Here is a 7,414-nt window from a genome sequence, read left to right as displayed (position 1 = left end):
TGGTAAGGGAAACAACAAAGGGAGAGAATATAAAACTAAGGGGAAAATGAAAAGAAAACAATAAACACAAACGATGCACAATGCAATTGCTCACCACCTGCTGACCCAGTGATCTGGGCCTTCTGGGTACCTCCCGCCTGTTTCTATACTGGGCATAACGTGCTGTGGTATGGAATACCCCTTTGGCCAGTTTGGGTCAGGTGTCCTGTCTCTGCTTCCTTCCACTTCCTGTGCCCCTCCTCACTGGCAGAGCATGACACTAAAAAGTCCTTGATCAGAGTAAGCAATACCTAGCAACAACTAAAACATCAGTGTGTTATCAGTGCTGTTCCCAGGTTAAAGTCAAAAACACAGCACTGCACCAGCTACTAAGAATGAGAAAAATGACTGCTGTAGCTGAACCCGGGACAGTGATCTGGAAACACAAGTAGGAAATATGTTATCGGAAAACTCTGCCTTCCTTGAAGGCTCCAGAATGCGCCTGTTATCAAAGCCAGAACTGAAGAAGCAGTGGCCCAATCTGCACAACAAATTCTACTGAAACAGCAGAAATTGGTGCTAGTAAAAGCATCTGCACCAAAGAAAGCACAATATTCCTCACAGTTAGACAGGTTCCCTGAATTATTCTGAAGGTTTAGAAATCAAGCAAACCTCAGAAAGATGCCAACAATGTATTTTTATCTGCAGTTCATATTTCTTAACCCGAAGACTCCATAAAGAGATCTGAGAAGGTGTGTACCACTTTGCATGTAGTAACATCAGCTTGTAAGACTTGCCCATAATTTATGTACTGCTTGAAAGGAAGAACCACTTCCATGGGAAGGGAGAATTGCCCAAAATGGATAAAAACATATCCAAGATAACAACTGGTGGTCAGGCCGTGGTTTCCAAACAACTACTCAAAAGAAGCACTCACATCCTCTTGTGTAGCTGGTCAAGCTTGAGGCCAAGCTCCTGTCAATGACCCACTGCAATTTCCACCTTTTATTGGTGAGCAAAGAAAGATTCATTTCTCAAAAAAGAAGGCTTGGCTGCCTTGTGCTGGTTGGATTTCCGCTGCAGAAATAGGCACACACAAGACTGATAAGGTGAATGCTGCACAAGGAGTGGCGGAAGGAAGCAGGTCCCTGTTTGTGAAGTGATGCTATTTCTGCTGGGATTTAAAAGCGTTGTTTGGAACAAAGTTGAAACAATCACTATAAATGACTTGCATGAGTGAGTACAGAGCATTTTGGAGGATTATAATTTATGCAGGGCAGAAGCTGTTATGGTTCAGCTTAAGGCAACTTAAAATAAAACTTTTGGGACACAATCAAACCAGCTTCAACTGTGATAATTTCCCAATTCAAGACGCTCCTAAATTTGTAGGGACAGGGTTTGTTCCTACATAGGTGCCAAGGGCTTTGAACTCCTATTGAAACCACTAGATCTCAAAGATGCTCAGATATTTGGCACTGTTACAAATGAACCAGTACCCATTAGAAAGGCACTGGCAGTGTCACGTAGGATATGGTTCTATTATACCCCTTATCCAAAACTGACTTACTTCAATGAAAGGATTTTTTCCCCAAAGGTTTTTGTTTTTCACAAAAAGTATGTCTTGAAGGAACGGAGTTTTTCTCCATGGTATGCTCCTGTGTGCAGGTTTAAAACCAATCAACATATTAAGTCAACCAGGGACAAACCATGTCTCTCTGGACCCAGACAGTCATGCATGTGCTTCCCAAAGATGGAACAGGAGGGAGAACTCAATCTGTTTCAGCTGAGCAGTCGGGAAGGCAGAGATGAAGCCCTGTCTTGTCATCTCCCGGACAGCTTAAGAGTACTTTATAACACAGGCAGAGCTGTATCCTCCCGTCATTTTGTAAATTACACAGTGGATATCTCTCCATTCTCAGAGAAATTTTTGTACATTACAACATGATTTCTAAGTTTTTAGAAATACTGCTTCTCTAATTCTTACATATTTTTCTCTGCTTACCTTTATCCTTGTTATGTTGAAACCCTTCTTGGAACATGCAGTACAAACCTGCCTCCTCTTCAGTCTTTGCAGATGGTTCAATATTTACAGATGGTTTTCATATTCCCCTTCAGTTGTCATTTAGCCAGTGTTACTCTGTATCTCTTCAAACTTAGCACCCTTAGAAGGGCACACGAGGCCAAATTATGTTCTCGGCTACATCTGTGTAATTTTGGAGTATGTCAGGGAACTTCAGTAGACTTGAATTTACACCAGCAAAATGTAGATCAAAAGGTGACTCCTAAATAAAGGTGAATGCCAAATAAAACTAGGAAGACAGTCACAACTAACATCACATCCTGCAGGCCCTGGGCTGCACAAAGTTGGTGGATTTTCTATCAGGGTATCTTTTGCTGCATTCACAGTGATTGAAGATATATAAGACATTGTGGACCACAACAACCATCTGAAACACGTATCTACCAATTCTAAGCCAGTATCTACCATGGCTCTTCTAAGAAGTGCAGATAGAGCACTCCGTGCTGAGTTCTTTTATGATTTTACACTGCTAGCTTTTGGAGGGTTTTTTACAGGTTACATAGAATATTTGATACTAGATACTTCATATTTATATGGCTATTAAAAACCTGACACAAGAACATTGTTTAGTTCTGTGACTCTGCTTGAGAAAATTTCTCTGCCTCTTCTTGGCCCTGTGTAGGGCTGGTTGAAAGCACTGTCCATGTCAGTTCTGAAAGCAGAGAAACTGGCCAGTGAGACAGGAACTATTTTTCATGTGCTTAATTCCATAGTGCATTTTCCTATGAAAAAAAACTTCATGTGGGAAGAAAGAGCCCCAGAAAAGCTTTGCTTGCTAAAGCTATCTCCCCCAAGCTGCAATTGCCACCCCACTCTATACTGTCCTCTACCACCTCTACAGTCTTTCTGTGGCCTGCTCAGTCCATTCTGCTATATTCTACTGAACATCTAATGAATGTTTCATGACCTTCAAAATTTCATCATTTATTTCCCAGCCATGTCCTTTGGCCTTGCCTAAATTGTTGCTGTTCCAGCTGACTTTCTTGCACTGTCACTCTTCTGTCACAGCCATATTAAAGACTGTTAACGCAGTCATGTTTTTCCTTCTTGAAAGGCATTATTAAACTTAGCAAAAGAGCTGGCTAGTCACTGACGGGAGTTTCTCTGGGCTGTTTTACACCACACTCTTCCATTCAGCTTACTTTCCTTATGCTTTGCTCTTTAATACCAGTAATAGGTAGTATTTGTAGATGCCCTCCATTTCTTGTCCACTCAGCCCAGCTATTTCAGGTATAGTGTTTGTCACTGTATGAATTGCTATCACCTCTACAGGTTATCCACTTTCCCAGCCTTCCTATGGGCCTAATGACAGGGACTGCCTGCCAGGAGGCTGGTAGAGGTTCTCTCCTCCTCTACAGACAGCAGTCACCTTCTTCATACTTGCTCAATGGGACACAGGTAACATACTCAGCATCTTTTTCTTTACCCAGGGTACACGGATATATCTGTCTGAGCTGATGAGTGGGTCACTTCTGCTGTATTTTTCTACTCCTCTGTAATAATACTCTTAGTAGGTCCTCCTAAGCAATGGACTTTGGACATGACACTTTGTGTGGGACAGTTTATATAGCAAGGCAGAGCTTGCAAGACTTACTTCACATCTTATGTTGCCTGGTTTCAATGATTTTTCTCGTTTGGACCCTTTATCAGAAAGGGTGAACACTGCTTTTCTCCTTTTGCAGGTTATTCTGACACATGGGAGAATGGAAATGAAGAATTTGTGTACAGTTCTGATGTCCTCAACGTAAAAAGGACATGGAGCTGTTGGAGCAAGTCCAGAGGAGGGCCAGGAGGATGATAAGAGGGCTGGAGCACCTCCCGTATGAAGACAGGCTGAGAAAGTTGGGGCTGTTCAGCCTGGAGAAGAGAAGGCTGCATGGAGACCTCATAGCAGCCTTCCAGTATCTGAAGGGGGCCTATAAGGATGCTGGGAAGGGACTCTTCATTAGGGACTGTAGTGGTAGGACAAGGGGTAATGGCTTCAAACTTAAACAGGGGAAGTTTAGACTAGATATAAGGAAGAAGTTCTTTACAGTGAGGGTGGTGAGGCACTGGAATGGGTTGCCCAAGGAAGCTGCGAATGCTCCAACCCTGGTGGTGTTCAAGGCCAGATTGGACAGAGCCTTGGATGACATGGTTTAGCATGAGGCATTCAGGCCCATGGCAGGGGGGTTGGAACTAGATGATCTTAAGGTCCTTTCCAACCCTAACTATTCTATGATTCTAACTATGAACCACCTTTCTTTATCCAGAATCTGGCCTGATCTCCAAGAAATAATCCTAAAAAGATGTTTAAAGTTTTCTTATGGGTTCCTTTATAGCCTAAAATCACCAGGACAGCCTGCACCACATACAGAATACCACCCTGTTGCTGGAGGCAATCCCTTCTTTCTCTGAAGCATAATGAGTTTTACCCCAGTTCATTCAGAAGCTGTCTTGCTTCTGATGAGCCCTTTGGCTGGCCTCCGAGAGCTCCTCCTTGTGATGCATGTTTGCTTTGTTCCACGTGCTTCTAAATGTTGGGGTAAGATTACAACTTAGTGTTAAAATGTGATTATAGCATAAAGTCAAGCCCTTCAACTTATACAACCAGAAATAAGGTTGTTTGTACTTGTGCGTAATAATACATTATTCTAATTCTGTGGTCCCATAATTCTGTGGTTGCTACTGGCTTCTACCACATCCTGTATACAAGCATGAAGTAATAAATTTATTTTTATGCAGCACTGATGGTCTGTCCTGATACCTCAATGAGGCAAAGATACAAAAAGAGCATAAGCATCTCTTTCTCCTTCTGACCTGGTGTGAATACCAGGGAACAGTACTGTACTTTTGGATATAGTACAGGCAAGAAAGAAGAGTAAATGTGGCATGTAAAACTAATGTTCAAAATACTACATAAGCATAAATTAAACTGCTGTAATGAGGGGAAAATGAGGTACAGATTAAAAAGATCAACTTTTAAGCTGACAGAAATAACTGAACTTGGTTAAAACACAATTTTATTCATCATTTCCTCCCTTAAATTATATCCCCTCTCTGTAATCACTTTCTGTAGCTTCACTTATCTCATGCAATGGTAAATTATAAAACAACATCTTTCAGCTGTGCTTCATTAACTTAGAATCTGTTATCCAGAGTGAGCTATTGCAAAGGAAAGAGCTCAGATGCAATTCTTTCTTCTCCAGACAGTGACATCAACTGGAATTGCAACAGGGTAAAAGCAGTCTAGTCACGACAAGGTCTGCAAACCTGGGTTTCAACTGTCTGCATTCTTCTCCTCCTGTATGTCATCAGTCACCATGCAAGCAAATGGACATAGATCCGATAGCTGAAGACTGAAGGTCAGTTAGTGATGGCCTTGACAAATGAAGACTCCCTAAAATATTTTTTTTTCTTGTAATAACCTGAGTTTGGATTCTGCAAAGGGCAACTACAGTTTATACTGGTCACCATGAGCAGGTTAAAGAAGTTAAACAATGGTATTTGCTCCTCATCTCTCTTAATGGCAAGAACCATTTATTCAACACAAGCCATGCATACAATATCATGCAACATTTTCAAGGCATTAAATACTGACATCCTTGCAGGGAATGCTGCACTGCATATACAAATAGAAAACCTCATGCCTAGTGAGTCATTTTCCTCTTAATCTCAAATAGCTTCTCATGACCCAAACAGGATTTCTCATGTGGCTTTACTCTATAAATTGCAGTCTCTGTGCTACTGTTCTGTATGGTTGCCAGGTACAGATCAAACAGAAAGTACAGTTTAGGTCATTCCCTCTCTATATTCTGTCTTTATACACAGACAGCTAAACATCTGCTGTTTGCACTACTTCCTTGGGAGTAGGTAAGAAAAATGGGAGTAATAGATGTTGTATCAAGAACCCTGTAGACAAAGATTCACTCTGGTGGGCCAATTCAGCATTTACAAGGGTCAGGCTTCAGTACAATTTTAAGCAGAATTAATAGTTTTCCTGTACCATTCCTACCACTCTGATTTCCCAAAACCTCATGACTGAAGCTTGCTTGCTCTTTATAGAATCAAAGACCAATTGGTTACTACACTGAAAAGTCTGTATGTAATCCACTGCGGATTGAAAACATACGGATTCAAAAAATGAAAGGCAAAAAGCTTAGTTAGTTTCTTAGAAATCAGTGTCAGTTCTACAGAAGTGGTACTAAGTTACATGGAGTCTTTGTTTTGGCAAAATAAGAGAATTTGGGCATAATTTTTATCAACAAAGAGTCTATATAAGCAAGATGATCTGCTCAAGAATTTTTGGTGTTCCACAGGCTACTTCTTGGTAGATGTACTGACTGAAGAAACAAATAATAAAAGTATCAAGAATGCAACACAGACCTTTTCCCCAACACAGATAAGTCTTAAAACTTATAAAAAGGAATGCTTCTGCTACCACACCTTTCACAACCAGAATAGTGGTTAGAGCACTTGCTTTTCTGGTACCAGAGTTCGATTTCAGCTTAAGGCGAGCAATGTAAAATGAGCTCTAGCAGGATTAATCCAGATCCTTCTAGATGAATTTACCTCTTTCCTTTCTAGAATACCAAACTAGGTCACATTACTTGCATGATTCTTCTTTAGAAATTGCTGGCTGAAGAAAAAAAAAGCACTTGACAGTTCAGCAGTGGATGTTTGCTGGGTCACTTACATGGCTTCTGTACAGCATGTAGGACTAGATAGAAATACTAAGAGTTTGCTCATTACATAGTAACTTTATAAATATCATAAGCTGATTAATATTCACAGAATCACAGAACCAACGAGGCTGGAAAAGACCTTTAAGATCATCAAACCCAACCATTACCCCAGGACTGCCAAGGCCACCATTAAACCAGACCACTGAGTGTCTACATGGTTTGTGGACACTTCCAGGGATGTTATTCCACCCCTTCCCTGGTCAGCCTGTTCCAATGCCTGAGCACCCTGTGAAAAGATTTTTCCCTAATATCCAACCTAAACCTCCCCTTGTGCAGCTTGAGGCTGTTACCTCTTGTCCTATCTCTTGTTACCTGAGAGAAGATACCAACCCTACCTCACTATAACCTCCTTTCAGGTAGTTATAGAGAGCAATAAGGTCCCCCCATGAGCCTTCTCTTCTCCAAACTAACAATCCAGTTACCCTCAGCCATTCCTCATCAGACTTGCGCTCCAGACCCTTCACCAGCTCCATTGCCCTTTTCTGGATCCACTCCAGCACCTCAATGCCTGTCTTGCGGTGAACACAGTGTTCAAGGTGCAGCCTCACCAGTGCCAAGTACAGGGGGATGATCACTGCCCTGGCCCTGCTGACCATGCTATTTCAGATACAGGCCAGGGTGCCATCGGCCT

This window comes from Nestor notabilis, unplaced genomic scaffold (genome assembly GCF_000696875.1).
Source record: "Nestor notabilis isolate BGI_N333 unplaced genomic scaffold, ASM69687v1 scaffold12127, whole genome shotgun sequence".
Taxonomy (NCBI): domain Eukaryota; kingdom Metazoa; phylum Chordata; class Aves; order Psittaciformes; family Psittacidae; genus Nestor; species Nestor notabilis.
The sequence above is the reverse complement of the archived record's forward strand: the minus strand, read 5'-3'. Positions refer to the sequence as shown.